Source organism: Melospiza melodia, chromosome 21 (genome assembly GCF_035770615.1).
Source record: "Melospiza melodia melodia isolate bMelMel2 chromosome 21, bMelMel2.pri, whole genome shotgun sequence".
NCBI lineage: Eukaryota > Metazoa > Chordata > Aves > Passeriformes > Passerellidae > Melospiza > Melospiza melodia.
This window is the reverse complement of record NC_086214.1, coordinates 9,553,945-9,574,319: the sequence shown is the minus strand read 5'-3', so window position 1 is coordinate 9,574,319 and position 20,375 is coordinate 9,553,945. Positions and strand designations below refer to the sequence as shown.

At 45.7% G+C, this 20,375-nt stretch overlaps 1 protein-coding gene across 2 annotated transcripts in view; it reads left to right on the top strand.

Annotated features, from left to right (window-relative positions):
- The first annotated feature begins 1,727 nt into the window (after nucleotides 1-1,727).
- MYO1C (myosin IC) overlaps nucleotides 1,728-20,375 on the top strand; it is a 50,127-nt gene continuing 31,479 nt past the window's right edge. Inside the window, exon 1 of one of the 2 annotated variants that reach the window (XM_063173894.1) lies at nucleotides 1,728-1,749. The gene's annotated coding sequence lies outside the window, so the exon portion shown is untranslated. Of the gene's footprint in view, nucleotides 1,750-9,188; nucleotides 9,415-20,375 lie in introns of those variants that run through there. The other variant, XM_063173893.1, reaches the window with a different exon arrangement.

Genomic DNA, 20,375 nt, shown 5'->3' with positions numbered 1-20,375 from the left:
GTCATTGGAGGGACTGGAGCTGTGTTGTGAACAGTTTTTCCTGTCGGGGATGGAATTAGTAGCAGTGAAGTGAGTGGGAGTTTGGAAAAACATTAAGATTTATTTTCTGTAAAGATACTGCAGTGAACCAAAGCTGGTGTTTGGCCTGGCTGTATGAATTCTGTCAGAATTCTGGGAGCACTTTCAGACAGCAGAGGAAGGGAACAGCTTTGAAATAGTTGTTTTGTTCCTCTTATGTTGGTTGTGCTGTCATGGGATTCATGCCCTGAATGTTATAGTAAGGTTCACATATGGAAAATTCAGTGGTACAGGCACATATTAACAAACTTATAAATATCTAAGGAACTGAATATTCTGTTAACTTTATTGACTTGTTTTCAGGGTTTGTATGTAAGCAAATGGAAATCCATGAGCTGATCTTTTCTGGTTTGACACAAACAGTTGAGAAGGATGGTACTTCTCTAAGAATAATTTCAGTTTTCTTGGAATTAATGGCTGTTCCGCGTGTTTTGCTTCAGAATATTTTCTGTCTGCATTTGTATAATTTTTAATTAAAGGAGTCAAAGAAAAGGAACTATGTAAAATTTAAAATGTTTGGAAGTATCTAAGTGCAACTGAATTTCACTCTGTCATAGTTATTTAAAACCTGTTTAACAGATCTTCAGACCTGGCAGAGCCATCTTGTACTGAAGTGCACATCTGTGCACGTTGCTGCTGTTTCCTAGCATTGTCTTTCTAGTGACTAATCTGAAACTCAATCTGAAAATGAGCTGAGACATTTACTGTGTGGTTACACAATCGGCAGGTAGAGTCATTTTACTTCAGAAAAAACCTAGAGCTCCCTCTGCCTTGCTGGGAGAGGAGACTGTGACAATTCCGGTGTTCTTTGGTTTGCAGGAGTGTTACTGACTCATTTGTAGTGTTATTAGGGAACACTGGCAGGACTGAAATGTTGTTCTTAAGGGTGAATGTTCCTTTTAAACCTTAGCGTGTGCCGGGGTCCTGGGGAAGACATCAAAGAGAGAAAAGGTATCCGTTCAACTTCCTAAAAAGTTTTAAACACTTATTAACATTCCATGAAATAATAACTTGCTACTTTGTGTGTCAATCAGGGTTGGTGTTACATGAATGGCCAGATAGGGGTGGTTTTAGAGAAACATTAAGATACTTTGCTGCAGGAGTGGCAAGAGCAGAGCTTTTTACTCTTTAAGTCAGAGTGGTTCAGGCTGTTGGAGTTCAGTGCGTAGAATTTCCTGTAGATCCTGACGAGACCGCCTGGGGTATTTCACACCTGTGTGGGATGAACCAATGCGCTGCTCACAGCCGATGGTTACCCGAGCTGGGTGCGATGAACTCCACCTGCGTCCTTCCCAGCACTCCCGATGTCTCTCACAGCCGGTAGAATTACCGACAGCGTTCCAGGTTTATCTGTCCGTCTGCAGCAGACAGGTGCGTCTGCCCTCGGAGCTAACAGCAGCTCTCTGCACAAGCTGCCCCGCAGGATGCTGCTGCTGCCGCGGACACCGTGAGGATGGCGGGGCGGCCCGGGGGGCGAGGCGGGGCGGCGGCGGAGCTCGGGGCCGGTGCAGGTGAGGGCGGAGCGGGGGCCCCAGCCCAGCCCGCATGCCCGGCGCTCGGACATGCTCACTAGCGGCGCGCCGCGGGCTCCCGCGGGCAGTCGGCGCCGAGGCGCTCCCGGAGCCGCCGCAGGGCCCCGAGCCGCGCGTCCCGGGGCACCACCGAGCGCAGGTGAGCGGGGCCGGGGGGGCCGAGCGGGCGCTCTGTCCGTCTGTCGGTGTGCGCGGTGTGTCCGTCCCGCCCGGCGGTACCGGCGGTAGCGGCGCTCGGGCACATGGTGGCCGCGGGGCGCGCGGGGCGGCGCGGGGGCAGCCGCGGCTCGGCCGTTCCCCGCAGCCGCCGAACCTTCCCGGAAACTCGGGGCGTTCTGCGCGGAAGGAGCGAATGACCGGGGTAGAGCAGCCGGCATCCCGCTGGCGGCACGGCGCGGCGCCGGCTGCCCGCAGCAGTCTCTCGCCGCCCGGGTCCCGGTGCACTCCGGTAACGCTTCCGTGCGCGCATCCCTGCCCGGCACGGGCCGAGCCCCAGCGGAGCCGGGGCCGGGCAGGGCAGGGCGGGGCTCAGACGTGGCCGTGACACGGCCGGGGCTCCGGGCGGCTCGGCTTGCCCTTGTCAAGACAGGCTTCCCGTACATCCCGAACTTGCGTTACAGCTCCTGGGTGTGATCCGCCCTGCTGGGCACAGCGCTGACTGTTCGCATTGAAGGAATTCTTCCTTCTTTGCCAGTGCTTGCACAGGTGCCTCAAAGCACTTCATGGGGAAGTGCCCTCTCTATTTAGCCCTCTGTCACAGGTGGAGATGGTCAAACTCCTGAACTTCTCAATTTAGACCACAGGTCTGCGTCCCCACTGTGGCTCAGGGTCCCCATCTCTAGTGCTGCTTTCCATGCCGGTTTTCCCCAGTTCTAATGTACCTGGAGTTAATTGTTTTAAGTGACAGTGACTCATGGGAGGAATCTGACTCTGCCTGAATGAGCAACTCATTCTAGTAACTTGAATTTTCCAAGTAAGCTCGCTTGAGCTGCATTCTTGTCGTTGGGAGGATTGCAGAGGAAAAGTGCTTCTGAGATACAATACAGAGATTATTCTGGTATTTAATCTCTCTCTGACAGTTGCTGGGGGGGGAAGGCTCCTCCAGAACTACTTGTGGATGGCAGCTGCTTAGTTTTTTAAAGTGACAAATGAGAAAATTTGCTTGGTTGGTGGGACAAGCCATGAAAACAGAACCACATCTTAGAGTGCTTGGAAAGAAAGGCATTTTTCTTTCATCCCCTTTTGGAGCAATAGACAATTGCCAGTTGTCAGCACCTTTTCAAAACTTTTAGAAACTGCCTAAGGCTTATGGGACTGATGAGTTCTTAATTTTCACAGTAGGTCCTGATATGGCAACCACTGTCATAACACTTCAGGGGTTTTAGTTTTGATAGTGGATATAATCCTGTGTTCTAGGGAGGGGCTGTGTAAATATGAATTTTGTGTTCTGCCTGGCAGGGACCAATGGAGTGCTACACTGAACACATGTTCTAATTTATCATGGTATAAAGGATAGATTTATTTTTAAAGAGAAAAAAAAAAAAGTGTGAATCATAACACACTAAGGACTGAGAGATCCCACGTGAGTCAGTATGCAGAGTGTGTAATTTCTGTTCTCTCCTGCATAATTAATAGTGAAGAAACTTGTGATTTACAGTACATCTTCAGGATTTATAACAACTGTAAGAGAACTTGCATAGATCCTGACAAAATGAGCCAAGCCATTTTAATTTTTTTATTTGATCTAACCCCACTGGAGGAAGGCCAGTAAAAAACTGGGGGCTAAGAATGCTTTATAACATTAAATATAGTGTTTCTTTTTATGAATAAGCTCAAACTCTATGAATGCCTTTATGCAAAGCTAAGAGAGTCTTAGTCTTGTTCAGATATATGCAAAGATAGTCTTAGTCTTGTTCAGATATTTTGGATTTTTCTGTTTGTAGTGTCATGTTGCTCATTACTGCATTAGGAACCACATGCTTTCTAGGAACAGGACAAATTCCTCTCCCCCTGTCCAAAGGAACAGTCTGCTCCAAATGCAGGAAAAACAAACTGCAGCAGCTGCCACAGTCCCAGGGCAGTGCCTAAACCCAGCTCCCAGTGCCCCTTCCCCTGGCCCTTTCCTGGCAGCTGTGAATGCTTCCAGCATGGAAAATATTGAGGAGCACTGGCTGCAGCACTTTGCCCCCCAGTTCAAAGGGCTGATGAGTGAGCACTGCTCTCAGATAACCAGCTGTGCCTTCTGGAGGACAGGAGTGTGTTTGGGAGAAGCTGGAGTGTTACAGGTGCTGCAGAAAATGAGTGGAGAGAACTCAAAGTAGAGATTTCCCCAGGGCTGGTGTGTGCCACTGCCATTTGTGAGAGGTGTAACTCAATCACTTGTGCTTTCACACAGGCTGAAGAGCCATTCAGAAAGGCTGATTTGTGTGCTGGGGAAAACCATCTGTGTTGTGCTTTGGGTTACCTCTGGCAGTGGCAGCCAGAGGTGGTTAACTGCTGAGAACTGATCCAAATCAGAACTGAGCAGCCAAACAAACAAAGAGGGGATTTGTGAGGAGCAGTTCCCCAGCCCAGATCTCAGTGTGAGCGCAGCAACATCTGCACAGAGGCAGGGAGGGCTGGGCTCAGGTGTGCCCTTTGTGCTGGCATGAAGTGATTGCAATTATGGCATGTGTGTGTCTCCTGTCAGGGCTTTTCCTGTGTTAAACACTGCTTTGCTGCTGTGCAGCCAGCTCCTGAGTGATGTGGTTGGCTCTGCCTAGGATTGCTATCCCTGGCTTCTCCAGAAGCCATCCATCCAGCCTTGCTGTCAGCTCTGGTGGGTGAGGTTTGCATGCCTCGTCTTCCTCTGAGATTGCAGCACGGTTCTTTTTCTGCCTGGAGGGAGCCACTTGTGCTGTGCCTCTCTGTGCCTGGATTCAGGGATCTTTCTGCTGGAAAATATCCTGCTTTGTGTTTTGTGCCCTCCTCTGCATATTTCTTGTTGATGTATTGGTGGGGTGGGTGGCCAGCTCTTTCCAGAAAACATTAATAAAGATGTAAGCAGGCAGCACAAGTCAATGTGAAAGGCTAACAAAGCTTATTATGGCAGAAGTTTGGAGTGGACAAATCTCAAGTAATTTGTTGTAACTGAGTCATGTTCTGTGGGGGTGGAAGTGTTCCTTACAGCCCTGCCCTGCCTTATTTAAATATTTTAACATTTAAATACAGCAAGGAGCAGCAGGGCCAGTACCTTTTCTGTTGCTATATATCTCCAGTGTAGTCTGTTCTGTATTAAATTCCTGTACTGAAGGCAGTAAAGGTTAGTATTTAAAACCCTGTGGCATTCATGCATGCATGGATAGCTCTCCCTGGCAGCTTTTTTCTTTAGGAAAGCATTTGGTCAGGTGCCAGTGTCCAGCTTTCCTGGGACACTCTCAGCCCTTTAACCAGCACAGTGACCTTGGGCCAGCCTGGCCACCACCCTTCCTGTGATTCTGTTCAGCAGCTGATAATAACTGGATGTAGAATTTGCCATTTGGGCAGCACCTTTGGAGTGTTTGCCCTGTGGGCAGTGGGATCCCAGGGATGGGAGGTACAGCAGGCTGCAGCCACTGAAAGCTCTGTCACTGAATGGGCAGTGTCATTGTTGGTGCTGAAGAATGTCGTGTCAAAATGTGTTGTGATATTTGCCAGGAAATGGAGAGTCCATGAATGACTAAAAAGTGCTCTGTGACACAGCTGTGATGGCACTCAGCCTGCAGGCTGGGCTCTGCAAGCTAGAGCTGTTGTGCCTTGACATTTATTTTGGTGATTTCTTTTGAAGGCACTTTTCTAGTAAAATTTCACCACAGACTTTGCTGTAAAGATGATGAAAGGTCTGGAGGGGAAGTCCTGTAAAGAACAGCTGAGGTCACTTGGTTTGTTCAGCCTGGAGAAGAGGAGAGTGAGGTCAGACCTCACTGGGGGCTGCAGCTTCCTCGTGAGGGGCAGCACCAACCTCTGCCCTGTGACAGGAGGAGGGAACAGAGCTGGAGCTCTGCCAGGGCAGGTTTGGGTTGGATTTTAGGGAAAAGTTCTTCCCCAGAGGGTGCTGGGCACTGCCCAGGCTCCCCAGGGAATGGGCACAGCCCCGAGGCTGCCAGAGCTCCAGGAGGGTTTGGACAGCACTCCCAAGGATGCTCAGGGTGGGATTGTTTGGGTCTCTGTGCAGGGCCAGGAGTTGGAATAGATGATCCTTGCGGGTCCCTCCAGCTCAGGATTTTCTGTGATCTGACTCCTTATTTCCTTTTAGTCTGACCAGAGATTTCCCCCTTCCAAAAGCTAACACAGGGATGTGCTCCTACCCTGGGACAGGGCACACTGGAACAGGAAAGCAGCCTTTGCAGGGGCTTGGAGGCTGCAGGGAAACCTCCTTGGTGCCTCAGCAGCTGAGTTTCATTAGGCAGAGTGGTCCTGGTGCCTTCTGCCAGCTGACAATCACCAGGTGTGTTTGGCCATTTTGCTAATGAAGAGGGGGATTATGGAAGGAGCTGTAATTCAACTAGGGAGCAGTGTTTGTCAGAGGATTTTATTGAGCTTGCAATTGCATTTTTCTCCATTACCATATCCTCAATATTTTATGGCTGTCTTTATGTCTGTTTTTCATTGTCACCTGATGCCTGGGCTAGATGGGCTATTCCTATCCAGGAAAGAATCAGCTTGATTTCAGCATTATAATGACAAACTGAGAACAGAAAAAAAGGTAAACTCAGCATTCACACTGCACGTATTGTTCATGGCTGAAGGGTCCAGTTAAGTCAATGTCCAATTATATAATGAAGAGATAGTGATCTGTTTAGCTTTTTAGAAAATTAAATTCCACTGAAACAATATAACTGGGACTATGGAAGTAGGAGGAAAACTATTTTCCATTCTGAAGCAGGCCTTTGTATAGAGTTGAGTTTTTTTAAACTCACTAACAGTAACTAATAACTTGTACATTATACAGCCCACACTGAGTCATTGTTTACTCAGGGAAATGACTTTCAACAGCCAGACTTGTTTGTGAAGTTTAATAACTAAAATATGCAGTCCTGTCCTTTACAAGGCTGCACACTATAACCAACATTTTGGAAAAAAACAAAACCTGGTGCATGTTTGCAACATCACACAGCACTGCATTACAAATGCTGCTGCTGCAGCTCAGGTTTTGATCTGCAGTAAAAGCTGGTGAGTCCAATGGTGTGGTGGGAAGATTATTGCACAAATTAGTGTTGGGCTTCTCTAGAGTTTTATTGAATCTCCAAATTAGAGACCAGGAAGCCTTGTTCTGTGTCCACACACCTTGTTATTTTAAATAACAGGTTGTCCTCCACTCTTAGGACTTTTGGAGTCTGTTTGAAATTGCCTCTTGTTCTTCTTGGGAGGGAAAGCCACACCTTTGCACCAGGAAGGCAGGAATTCTCTCTCTGACAGAACTGGAACTCAGACAGAAAAGCAGATGTTTCTTTTGCCTCCTTTGAGTGAACACTGGGGTTCAGTTGAGAGCTTTTCTGCCTTTTCCTGACTCATGATCTGCTCCTCTGTGTTAGCATGGGATTTCTCACAGATGGTACAGGAAACTTCCCTCCCCACCCATTACACCTGAAAAGGTTTTAACAACAAGTCAGGGTTTGACTTTGGTTTTGGGGTTCTGAATAAACAACCAGCAGAGCACCCATCACATTTCTCAAGTAAACCAAGTGCTTCATTTTAAATACTGTATTCAAAAAGTTTATTTTTTATTTTTCCCGAAATTACAAGTTTTTTTGGACACAATTTTGTTGGAAAACAGAAAGGAAAACCTTTGTCTCATAAAGAAGGTGAATACAAAATATGTGACTTGCAAAATCCTCATTTTGTTTGTGCATGGATTTGTTTGCTCTTATAAGTGAGGGAGAGGATCAAAAGCAAGTTCTGCAGAAAAGTACAGAGTGTGTTTTTGTGTGTGCCCAACCATAGCACTCTGTGGGAATGCAGATTATATTTAATTTTGCTGATCATCTGTCCAGGAATCTGATGGGTAGGACCTGGGAACAGCAATTTATGGAGCTATCAGCAAAGCTTAGAACATCAGCTTTTACCATCCCAGAAATTCTCATGTTTTACTTTATAAATCCATTGAAACAACTGTACAGTGCTGTGATAATCCTAGCAGGCTTGGAATTACTGAGAGAACCACCAGGTTTCCTTGGACATAAACCCAAGGTGCAAGGTGTCAGGATGGACATGGATTATTTCTGGTCAGCTAGAGCGTAGAAAAAGTGTGGATGGACATATCAAGGTGGAACTTGGTTGTTTGGAAAGAGAATTTACAAATTCATAACCTTGAGGGGGTTTGAATATTCTGTGCTGGTCTGAGAGAAAACCAGAGGCTGAAAACCCAGAAGGAAAAGTGGAGGCTGAGAGAGGGTGGGAGACCAACAGAAAAAGCAGAAACTGAAAAGGAGTGGGAGGTCAGCAAGGAAAGTAGAGGCCAAAAACTGGAGGCTTGAAAAGTTAGATGAAGATAAAGATGTGTGGGCGGCAGAAAAGATAGTGAGGCCAAAATGAACCCATATCAGAGTTCTGATCAATCTCATTTTGCTCTGTTGGCCTCCACATCCTCCTGAAGAAGGGGACTCTCAGACTCTTCAGCTGAAGGAAGTTAAAGCTCAGCTTCATGGAATAACTTGGGGACAAATGCCCGTTGTCCTGGCTCTTGTATTGCTTCAGTTGCAGCTTAGTTTCAGCACTTAAAAATTTGGTTTCCAGCAGAAAACAGGTCTGTAAATTGTTTGAGTCTTGATTGTAAAAATAGTACAGGTGAGCTGTAGTGCTGCCTGTCTGTTCAATACCTTAAAATATTGTCCTTTAAGATCACCAAAGAGGTGTCCCCTAAACCCACAGAAGAAACAGCACTCTCATGGCTGCTTTTGCAGGGATTTGAGACAGCTAGGAGGAATTTGGGATAATTTATTCAAAAGGTATTTCCAAACCAGGTGTGTTTAAGTCTCTTAGAACTTTTAAGAAAAACAACATAATGAAGCAGCAGAATGTCTTTTTACTTTGCCTGATATAATTAAAGAATACAAGGGCTGATGGTTATGAGCCATTTACATATTAGGGTAAAGCTTTCAGACATTATTTGATTAAAATATAAACTAAACTGATTTGAGGTATTTGTGGCTTGATACAAGGAAGAAGCAGAAAGGAAAGGAGAGTAAAAAGAGAGATGAGCTGCACTTCCTGGAGAGAAAAGCAGGGCATGGCTGGTGCTGGCAGGTAGTGAGTGCTGGGAGGGACTGAGGACTTCCCTGCTGCTCTGGCACACTGATCATGAGGGCTCCATGTGAAGAGGAAATGTTGCAAGAGATGTGGTGTTCTCTATGCAAAAAAACCCTTGTGTTGTGCAGGAGGCTGTTTGATCTCTGTGTCTCTTCAAACTGAAACCTGGGTGGTTGCCAAGTGTCTGCTCTGAAGCTTCCGGATCTAGGTGGGGACAGGGGAGTTCCAACTGTAACCTGAATGTGTTGAACTGGCAGCTGCTGGTGTCCAAACCACTTGCACTGGGAGGAAAATTCCACAGAGTGGCTCTGTGTAGGATGAGAATGTGAGCTATGTCCAGGCTCAGGGCCATGGAACTCAGAGCTGCTCTCCTGTAACTGTTTATTTTTCTCTGGAGGCTTCAGTCAAGTTGGCTGTTTGTCCCTGAGTGCAGTTTTGCTGGAATGCTGCCTGCCTGCCATCAGAATAAGGGAGCACCTGTGAAAGGATTGTGGTGTCACCTGAGAGGAAGGAAAGCAGAAATCAGTGTTGCTGCAGGGTGAGTGTTCACATCTGGGAAGAAATCTTTGTACGAGCCAGTTATTGCCTTCCTAGGAAAAAAATAGGTTGTGACAAAATTTTTTTTGTTTGGAAAGGTAAATTCTGCTGTAGCTGTCAGCTTGGTACCTGGCTGTCTGTTCTGAGCAGTGAGTTTCTCTGTGCTGAACTCCTTTTCAGGCCACACTTGTACTGGTCTCAAATTATCTTAATTGCAAACCACTTATCTGAACTGATGAGTAGTTAACACAAATGTGACACGGTGCTCGTTAGAGTAGAAAATCAATCAGTGTTTAGTGTGGGCTGGATTGACATTTCTGGATTGATAGGGGATGGGGAGGTTCATTTGGGTCAATAAATGGCTCAGTGATGAGTGTGTGCAGTCAGCTGCCCCTTTCCTTGTGCTGGCAACCAAACCCCACCAGCATCAGCCCTCATTTCTAAGGCCAAAAAGTGTCAGTTCTGCAATTTTTGGGAGTAGCAGAGCAATGCTGGGACAGGACCCCATGTGTCAGGTTAGGTGATTTATGGTGCTGCTCCCTGCTCCTGACAGGCTGCACCCCTGGTTACATTCCTGGGCTTGTCCCCAGGGCTGCTGGGGGTGATTCTGTCCTTGTGTCACTTCTCCAGGATTCCAGTGCTCAAGGCATGAGGGTGTGCACAGGGGAGGGGATGTGCAAGCAGCCAGGGAGTCTTGGAGCTTCATCCATGTCACTTCCATGAAATGCCCTTTCTTTTGTATCTAAGATAAGCTTATCTTGATATCAGTTCTGTTTAGAATCATAGAATGGTCTGGGTTGGAAGTGACTTAAAGATCATCTTGTTCCACCTTTCACTGAACCAATTTTAATTGGTTTCACTGTAGTTCTCCACTCCCTGCCTTGTCCTTGCATCCATCTGACCCTTTGATTAACCCTTTGAAACAAAGCTGGGAGAGCTGTGATGACAAAACCAACATTTTCTGTTTGTTTAATTCCCTGAAGTGTCTGCTCAGAGCTGAATGGATCTTAGTCCCATCCAGAGGGGGAGAGGGTCAGGACAGGTACAGCTGGGACAGAGGCTGTGTCACAGTAACATCAGCTGCCAGCAGCCTGGGACTGCCCTGTGGCACCTCAGAGGACATTTTCTGTGCCCTTTTCACCTTGGACAAGTGTCTGTAGTGTAATGATGTGGGAATGATGGCTTGGGTGGCTGTTCTATTCTTACACTGCTGTGTTTGGATCCTTGAAGTCAGTGCTAGTGAGAAGTTTAGTTTGTTTGCTAGAAGGTTCTGCAGTCACACTGGGGCACTTTTGTGCTCTGATGTGTGGGCTGATTGGCACCAAAACCTCCCAGCATGTGGATGTGGAGCTAGGCCAGCTGTTTGGGACATAAATGCTAATTAGTTGCTTTCTAAATGTTGGCTTTATCAAGGTTTACAAACAGAACAGGCAATCTCCACTCCACTGCTCATAATGAGCATTCCCAAGCTCCCACAGCCCCAGCTCCTGAGCAGTGCAGGAGCACCTGCCCCTGAGTCCTGCACTGCTGGTGCCCTGTAATGTGCATTCAGATCAGAGAGGCACTGATAAATCCTTCCAGGCTGCACACACTTGGACACAGAGCCAGGAAAAGCTGCTGTCTGTTGTGCCTCTTGCCAAAGCATCCTTAGAGTGGCTGGCATCCAAAACAGGGATGTCACAGACATCCTTTATGAAAAATCCTTTCCTTAGGATTTTTCCTCCTGAGAAGCTGAGAGGCCTCAGGAACAAAATGTAAACAATGGTTATCTGCTGCTGTGGAATGCAACAGGTGCATCTGGGATTGGCCCATGTGGTTGTTTCTAATTAATGGCCAATCACAGCTGGCTCAGACAGAGAGCCTGAGCCACAAACCTTTGCTATCATTCCTATTCTTAGCTAACCTTCTGAAGAAATCCTTTCTTCTATTCTTTTAGTATAGTTTTAATATAATATATATCACAAAACAATAAATCAGCCTTCTGAAACATGGAGTCAGATCCTCATCTCTTCCCTCATCCTCAAACCCCTGTGAACACAGTCACACAGGGAGAGGAGCCCAAGGCACAGGGATCCAGTTGGGCACTGCTGTCTGGAATATTTTGCTCCCTTCCCTTCCCTTCCCAGAGCATTGTTTTTTCCATGGATGGAGTTTGGGAGAGCCACTGAGCCGAGGGTGAGGATGGGCAATACCTTACCCAGGTGAGGATGCACAGATCCCCACTTTTGCCCTGCTTTTAACCGGGTGTAAAGATCCAAGGAAAGTTTGAAAGCCCTGTGAGACTCTGACAAGGCATTTGTGGTGGGTAGCAGAACAAGGTTACTCTGTTGTGGTATCTGAGCATGCCATGAGAGACACAGGGGAGAGGACAGGGAATTAATTCTGCTGCCAAAACCTTCCGTGCCAGAGGTCGGATGTGGCTCTGTGCCCACCCCGGGCATTCGTGCAGGTTCCTGCAATTTGTTGCTGTCACCACCAGCAGTGGCACACAAGGAAACAAAATTTAAGAATGTCATCCTGCAACAGAGACTTCAGGAGGCTATTTCTAGATGGAATTGGAGCTCTGTGTGATGTAGTGGACTGTAGGCTCGTTGTGAGGGTAGAAAACAACCCAAAGTGGTTTGCACTGGAATTCTTGATGCTGTCGTAGGCAGCTGGATTAAAATGTTTTGGAATTTTGCTCCTTTTTGATGCACTGTGGGTGAAGAGGCTTCACAATCAGCTGTGAGCTGGAGTGGGTTAGCACTTGGAGAAGTGGATTTTGGAATAGGGGGGTTCAGCCCTGCAGGTACCTGCATGCAGCCACTCCTGGGAGCCATCAGCTGTTGTGGAATTTGTCCGCTCACCAGACAAGTGCGTGCTGCCTCTCACACAGCCCAGCAATCCTGAGAATGTGAAGGGCTCTCAGATTCCAGTCCTGTGTGACCCTTCCCCTCCAGCTCTAGGGCTGGTGGAAGCAGGAAAGGAGGTCAGGCCTGAAATCCGAAGTCGGAGGGGAGGAATTTGTGGATGGGCAGCGATAACGCCCATCACTGAGTGCCCCGGCCACTCCCTCTGCCGCTGCCCTGTGGAAAGTCTGATTAAAGGCAGCTCCGCCCCGCCTGCCTGAGCCATACATCCAGCACAAATGCCAGATTCTCTTCATTCCAGCCCGCTGACTTCAAGGAGGACTTGCTCTGACAAGCTGGAAATGAGGGCTGGCAGCTTCATCTGCAGCTCAAAGGCTTTATCTCTCTTAGACACTCTTGCTAACATTTCCCACAAACATTGCTCTGCTGGTAGGAGCTGCTGCACACACAGGATCCATCAGGCACTTATGAATAAAGCCTAACCTTGTGTAACTCTCCTCAGAACAGGCAAGGAGCACTTCACAAAGCACTTGGCACCAGGCCTGTGGCAGAGCTGGCTCTCCTTGTGCTTCAGCCTCATTATCTGGGGAGCAGTAGGAAGAGTCAGCTCAGCCTTTGATTCTCCTGTCCCCCTACCGAGCACTGATGTTCTTTCCTCCACAAAAATCCTACAGCCCAACCTCCATCATCCACTGGGGCTGTTCCCATCAGCTGAAAGCTGCAGCTTTCCATCACCTCCAGCTTCCACACCACATTCTGATAGTTCTCCACCTCAGCCTCTCTGAGCTCCCACCTTCACTCCTGCCCCTCTGCTCCATGATGAGCTCTTTGACTTCCAGGATTGTTCTGGCCCCAGCAGCAGCTGCTGTTTCCCTGCTCCATGAGGGATGCCAGCTGTGTCCACCTGTTAGGGTTGTTTTGCATGTGCCTTTAAGGCAGCTGCTTCTGCTGCATTTGCAGCCTTAAACCTGGAATATTCATATTCCATACCTCAATCACTGGATGAACTCAGCCTTCACTAAATGCTTTCCCAGGGTGAAATCTATTTAAGATAGAATAATTGTTCTAGAGAACCCATGCCAGAACAAGATAGCCAAGCTGTTCTTTGATTGCTGTTTCAAAATCAGTATTAGAGCTAGTGTACTTTTGCATTCACATCTTTAACATGTGGAATGAGATAACCTTAAGCTTGATGCAGCAAGGTGTGCACCCTCATATAAAAATTTATCACAAATCAAATTTGAGTCATCATCATGATTGTGACATGATTTCTGCTTAAAAGGGCATCTTTTATGTCATCACCATATTGCTTCACAAGCAGCTTGCTGGTTATTTTAGGTTGGGGAGGGTGTGTGCTTGTCTATAGCTACTAAAAACCATCAGGCCAGTGTCAAATGTCTGCCCAGTGCTTCACAGATTGCACAAGTGGCTGCTAGCAGACAAAACTCTTTTTTTTTTTTTTTTTTTTGTCTGATTTTTGAGGGAGGGCTGTAACCACAGGGCTTTGACTTGTGGCCATATAACCAACCCTGCTGAGCAGAAAGGGAATCCCAATGATATCTGTTCCAAATGCTCTTTCCTGACCATGGCACTGTGCTTCCTGGACATTGTGTGAACTAAAACTTGTGAAACAAAAGCTCTAATTTCCCTCTGTGAAGCTTAACACAGAGCACACAGCTCTGGAGCAGCAGGATATGAGAATTAGAATCATTGGTGCAGTGAGGATTTTGAACAAGAAGCAGGCATGAAATACCCAAAGCATTTAACCTCTGTGTTTTATTCATCCTGGAGCAAGTGTAATTTAAAGTGGCACCTTTATAATTGATGAAGTATCTTTTTACCATTTGTTTAATTACCAGTTTCAGTGTGTAGAAAGCAGCAGATCAATAATTTACAGTGATGAACTTCCCTGTGCCTCTGTTTTTCTACTTCAGCCATGCAAACAACAGCTCCTGAAACAAACCCTCAAATATTGATGCTTTCCTTTAGGTGATATAAAAGAGCTTGACCTTTTTTCCTGCCACAGGTGCACTCCAACACCACTGAGGCTGAAGGCAGAGCACTGACCTTGGCAAGGCAGGGTTAATTTAGGGCTTGCCCGGTATTTTGTATCAGCTCTCAGCTTTTTGCAGTCTCCTGTCATTGTTGGGGTGATGAGGGCTGGGCTCCTGTTGTTGCTGTAACAGCAGATGCTGCTGCCCTGGCTTTAGGAGAGCTGGTAAAACAGAACATTTAAGGTAACAAACCAAAGCTGCTGCCTGTGGTTTCTATGTATTTCTTTCATGATGGGGTTTGATAACAAATGTTGATTTTTCTATGTGAAATATCTATTTTGGAGAGCCTTAGGTCCTTCTGTCAGATTAGAGCTCAGATTCCTTCATGGTGCTGCAGCACCTCCCAAGGGGAGGCCCTTGATCTATCCAAGAGGATCTGTACTGTGAAATCAGAGGGGAAAATGTGTTTCCTTCCCAGTGGGATGGTTCAGACAGTTCCTCTTGTGCTCCTGGCTGCCGTGGACTGTGGGGTTTTCCCACACAGCATCAGAACAAAAGCTCTAAATGCACCCAATTTTCATGAGATCTCCAAATCCAGGATTTCTAGCAGGATGCTGAACTCTGCTCTCAGTTTCTCAGTCTCATACCTGTGATTCTTCTCACTTTTTAGAGCCAAGACAAATATCTTATTTCTCCTGGACATGACTTTGAAAATGAGCAAACAACTTAGTGACTGCATCCTTGGGTTTGGTATGAAAAACAAACAGGGAAGGCATCCCTTTCCTGTCTCTTAGGAGTGCCAGCCCTCATCTCCTGCTGGAGAACAAGATGCTGTGGGACAGTTGGCATTTCTGTTAATGTCACATTCCTGAAGGAATGTCAATTCCTTCAGGATCTCTCCTTTCAGCTGGAGCTCACAGCCCAGGAGAAGGTTTTGTTTAGAAAATAGGTGTCAAGGGTCATGAGGAAGACTCCTGGGCCTGTTGTGTCAGCCTCAGCAAGGTTTGTGCAGTTTTGCAGCCACCAAATGCAGGATTAGGAGTAAATCAGACAGAGAAAGAAAAAGGGTTTGGACCCAACCACAGCTGGGGAATGAATGTTTCCATTCTCTGCAGACCCATGTTTGTCCAGATGTGCAACACACATTCCTGAGAACCACAAAGGGATGGACTCCTTCATTCTTCTTTAGTGTCTCTGTTTCTGATTAAACTGATGCCTCTGATAATGCAAAAAGTTTTGAAAATGCAGATTGCAAACTGTGTAGTTCTCCTTAAGAGAGAGTTGAAACTGCCTTGGAGATGAGATATTGCTTGTAATCCAAAGGGGGCAAAGTTGCAGGGCATAATTTATTTATTTTTTAACACAACATCATACTGCTTTTTTTACATTAAAAAAATCTTGATTTAGGGTGGTTTTAATCCAATGGGAATGTCAGTTTTAAAATTCTTGGAAAACAATATTCAATCTTGAAAAACAAAATTCTGAATTGAGAATATTCTGAATTTGAGTGCCGACTGATGCAGGTGGACATGGGATACCCTTCTGAAATTATAGTTCTATTTTCCAGGCAGCCTGGAACACTTTTGCCATCCCAATGCCAGCTCATCATTCCCTGTGGATGTTAAGTGATGCTGACTCTATTTTGGGACAGAAAAGATTCACCAAAGCATTAAATCCTCCATGAGTGATACAGGGGGGGCTCCTTGGGGCACAGGCAGAGCAGCCAGAGGAGATGAGCTGACACAATAAATACCCTTCCTCTGCTGCCTTTTCCCCTCCTTTGGAGCAGGAGCAGGGCAGGCAGGGCAAAGGGAAGCAGCTCAGACATCAGCTGCAATATCATCTGCCCACGTGCTCAGCTCTCTGCCAGCCTCTGGCTCCTCTCCTTCCCTCTGCAGACTGCTCAGCCCCTTCCTTTCAGCACAATCTGGAATTTCTACAGCTCATCCAATATTCTTATTTTGGGTTCATGAGCTAGTTGTTGAAACTCTTTCCTTAAATTTTTCTTTGGGGGCTTGTGGCATCACAGTCAGTGTAAAGTGCTCTTTGTTCCCTTACAAAGAAGGGTTTGAAAAGTTCAGTCTCATGTGTGTCACTAATAGTTTTATTAGAATTTATTTATAACTTTGCACTGCCCCAAAATAACTGCCTGCCTTAGGCCAACAAAGTCAGTTTGAAACAGAGGAGAGAGGAAAAAGGAAAAAAAAAAAAAGAAGTAAAAAAAAAAAAAAAAAAAAGAAAGAAGTGGAAGTACAAATTGTGCCTGTAAACTCTTCACTTACAAATCATCAAATTACAAAACTGCTCCACTTGTTTGAATATCCAAAGCATTCAATGAACTTAACTCCACTTGAGAACTTGGAGTTTGCCACAGAATTTCTACAGAGTTTGCTTTAAAGCGGGGTCACACCCAGAAGGAAAATAAGAATTTGTTACTCCCAGATATCACCCAACACTCGCAGGTTGCTGATTTGGCTTTTTCCCCAAGGAACCTGTGGATAATCCATGGAACAAACCTATGGCAAATGCAATTGTACCAATACAAAATGTTGCTCACAGCAACATATCCCCATATTTTGGGTACAAATTATAAAAATATCCCAGATATTACATTGATATAAACATCTTTATCCTACTATAAACTGTCCATAGAAAGGGATTTTGCTGTTACAGTAACAGTAGAGAGGAGTAGGGTTAGTTATTTGTTGGGGTATCACTCATGTACAAAATATTTATAAAAAAATCCAAATTTAGGCAAATATGTTCCCTATGTGAGCCTCTCTCCCGTGCTTTTGAGGAAAGTTTTAGTCATTTGACCTTTATTCTTCTGACTTTGGAAGCTTGAATATGCTCATAAAATCTAGATATTACCTATGCTGCAGTCTCCACATAACAGAAAAGTTCATGGCTTTGAAAACAAATTAGGAATTCCACAATAGCTTTATTCAAGTTTTATAAAAAGGAAAAGCTCCATGCTGCCTTAAAAGAAACAATTTCATTTGGCTGTTTTGGAGGGAGGTATTTCCTTTTAAAGCTGTTTTTCACAGTACCAATGATCTGATTTGGGGTGTGGTTTGTTTTAATGTAAAGCTACATTGGTGAAATTGTCAGTTAGAAGAGAAAAGGACAAGAGAGGTCAGTGAAGTGAAGTTCTTTCCTATAAAGCAGTCTGATGTAGTAGATAAATTTGGTATTTGGATTTGTGTGTAAAATGGATTTTTGTGTAAAATGATGAGTGTTGGCACAGTTAAGAATGATGTCTTTCAGGTAGCCTTCCTTAAGTTTCAGATTTAACCTACTAAAGAAAATAAAGCAACTTAAACTTTCTGCTTTAGTGCTGGCAGTTCTAAATAGATAATTTCTATATTTAGAGAAGAATTTTGCAATCACTGGGGGCACAGGGGAGGCTTGGGATCCTGTCAATACACAGGTACGATTCTTCTCACTTTTTAGAGCCAAGACAAATATCTTATTTCTCCTGGACTTGACTTTGAAACTGAGCAAACATCTTAGTGCCTGCATCCTTGGAGCTGGTATGAAAAATAAACAGGGAATACAGCAGTGTTAGGGTCCAGCCTGACAGCTGAGACTTTGTACTGACTTCAATCCACAGGGAGCTCATTCCCAAAAATGTTCTTCTCCAAATTTAACTTCAGATACCACTGACCACAAACCATAGCAGCAGAGGCCATCTTGCTGAATTGCTTTATAATTGTTATGGAGCAAGCATTACATGAGAAAAGAGGCATAAGAGCATTTAAAATTAGAGCTTTTTTGTAGCTGTTTTTCTCTCAGAGTCATAACCACTTGTATTTCCCAGCTCTGCCTGGTGCCTGCACTCATTTTCCCCCTTGCTGTGCAGTCAAGGATGTGAAGTATTTAACAGGACAAAAATTAAAGGTCAGTCTAAAAATCCTCAGAAATCAAGATGTCCCTAAAGATAAAGCCCAAAGTGAAACATCCTCTTGGCCCAGAACAGGCCCTGGAAGGCTCTGAGTGCACACCCTGTCCTGGCCAGGTGTTGTGGGGACCAGGGGCAGCTGCTGAGGTCCTGGTGGCACTGGAGGAATCCTGAGGGACAGCAGAGGGGATTGGGAATTATTGGGAATCTCAGCTGTGTTTTCATGGGGGCTGTGAAGCTCCTGATGCTGTGATGCGGAGAGAACTTTGCTGTCAAACTCTAATCTCTCATCAATGGCTTTCACAAGGATGGCCTGGGTTGTTTTTTTGTTTTTTGGGGTTTTTTTTTGTTTTTTGTTTGTTTTGTTTTGTTTTGTTTTTTAATGCTCTCTTTTTAAGTTTTTTTAATTAAATTTGCTGTGGCAAACTGAGCCCTGCAGCTCAAGGAGGTCTCACCAGCTGACAGGAAAATGTTGGCTGGGATTTGGCCTCGCTTTCCCCTGGAAGTTGTGTCATTCTGCAGAGCAGAGACATAGGATGTGGCAGGGCTGCAGATACAGAATTGTTTGTACATTTTGTCACAAACATCTCTTGCTGTCAAGGAGGAAAAAAAAAAAAAAACCTAACAAAACTCTGGGTGATAAATCTGTCTGGCAATTTATATTGTGCTTGTTTCCGTGGCAGCTCTGGGGCTGTGTTTGCTCAGCAGGCTGCCCTGCACTGGGTGCTCCTGGCCTTCCCCACAGAATAACAGAGATGGAAAGATCCCCCTTGATGGGAATCACAGAGAAACCTTCCAGTTCTATCACTTTCCCCAAAGGAGGCCTCTGTGAGCATTGTTGTAGTAACTCCCATTTGTATAAGAAGAAAAATGTGTCCTTTAACTGGGCTTGCAGGTTTGGTGTCTGCTGAAGGGATGGTGGAAAGGATGCACATCCCTGGCAGCTCTGCTGGGATGTGCAGCTGCCTGGAGCTGCTGAAACTCTTGGCCTAGGACACATTAATTCCTGCTATTTTGTGGGAATGCTGCAAAAATGAACTTAAATGGTGCCCAATGTCTTTGCTGTTTAAACCAAGATGAGTTAGAGAACTGTCCAGTTCATAAAACATTGGTGCTCCATGGATCTGCAGCCCAGGAAGGGGAGCTCTCAGCCTGCCCTCTGCATCAGCACTGCCCATGTTGTGTTTTAGGCCATGGCTGTGTCTTTTCCTGCCTTTTCTCAATCAGTGACATGCTCAGCTTTGCTTTTCAAGTGTTATTATATAGATTTTAAAGTCTATTCTCTCTTTTTCCTGCTACAGAGAAAAGCAAGGGCATCACAGAAGGACAGAGCATCTCTAATTTGTCCATTTAGTTGCTATTTTGGGCTGTAGGACAGGACCCTGCTCAGCTCAGGTTAAACTCTGTCCCTCTGTGTGGAGGGGAGCCCTGGGTGTGCTGCCTTGCCCTGATGTGTGAGCAGCCTCCTCAGGATTGCTGTACATCCTTCTCCTCCAGACTGCAAACAGTTTAGTGCTGATCTGGCCTTATATAGTAATTTCCTATTATTAGAAACATTTCCTTGGGATCTTGCTCAGGGAGTAGCAGAGGGAAATCCTGTTTCCTTCATCTAACTTGCAGGCAAAGCACCAGTGCTCACTCTTTCCTTATCTCAGTGGATGGAACAAGAAGTTTTTGTTGTGATTTGCTTTCCAGCCTGAAGCCCTTTCTAACACTGAGCCTCTTTTCAGAAATGCAGGAAAAGAAATGTGAAGGAATAGGAACTGTCAGTCAGCAGTGTGAGCTGGAAAGTTTTGTCTGCAGCCTGAACATTCCCTGTTCTCTTTCATCGTGTTTTCCTCACTCAAATTGAGTCCTTCCTTTGGAAAACCAGCTCTGTGTTCAGTGCTGATTTGTGTGAAAAGCAGTGTGCTAGGATATTTCACCTGAGAGTGCCAGGGATGGGCAGGCAGCCAATGGCTGTGTTAAAAAAGAGGAACAGCTTTAAATTAAGGAAGGAGAAGTTTTTGTTCTGCTGCGTGCAACAAGAAGTGTTTTTACAGGCGAGACTCACTGGAAGCACAGAGATATGCACAGGCTTTGAACACTTAATTTTTCCTGTGAAAACATTTTTTCCCCTTAAAAGGAAGCTGTAGGTCCTGCCACTAGGAGTGACTGTTTGGAAAGTCAGTCGGCAGGAATGCACATCAGCTGGACTGAGTCAGGCTGTTTGTGTTAC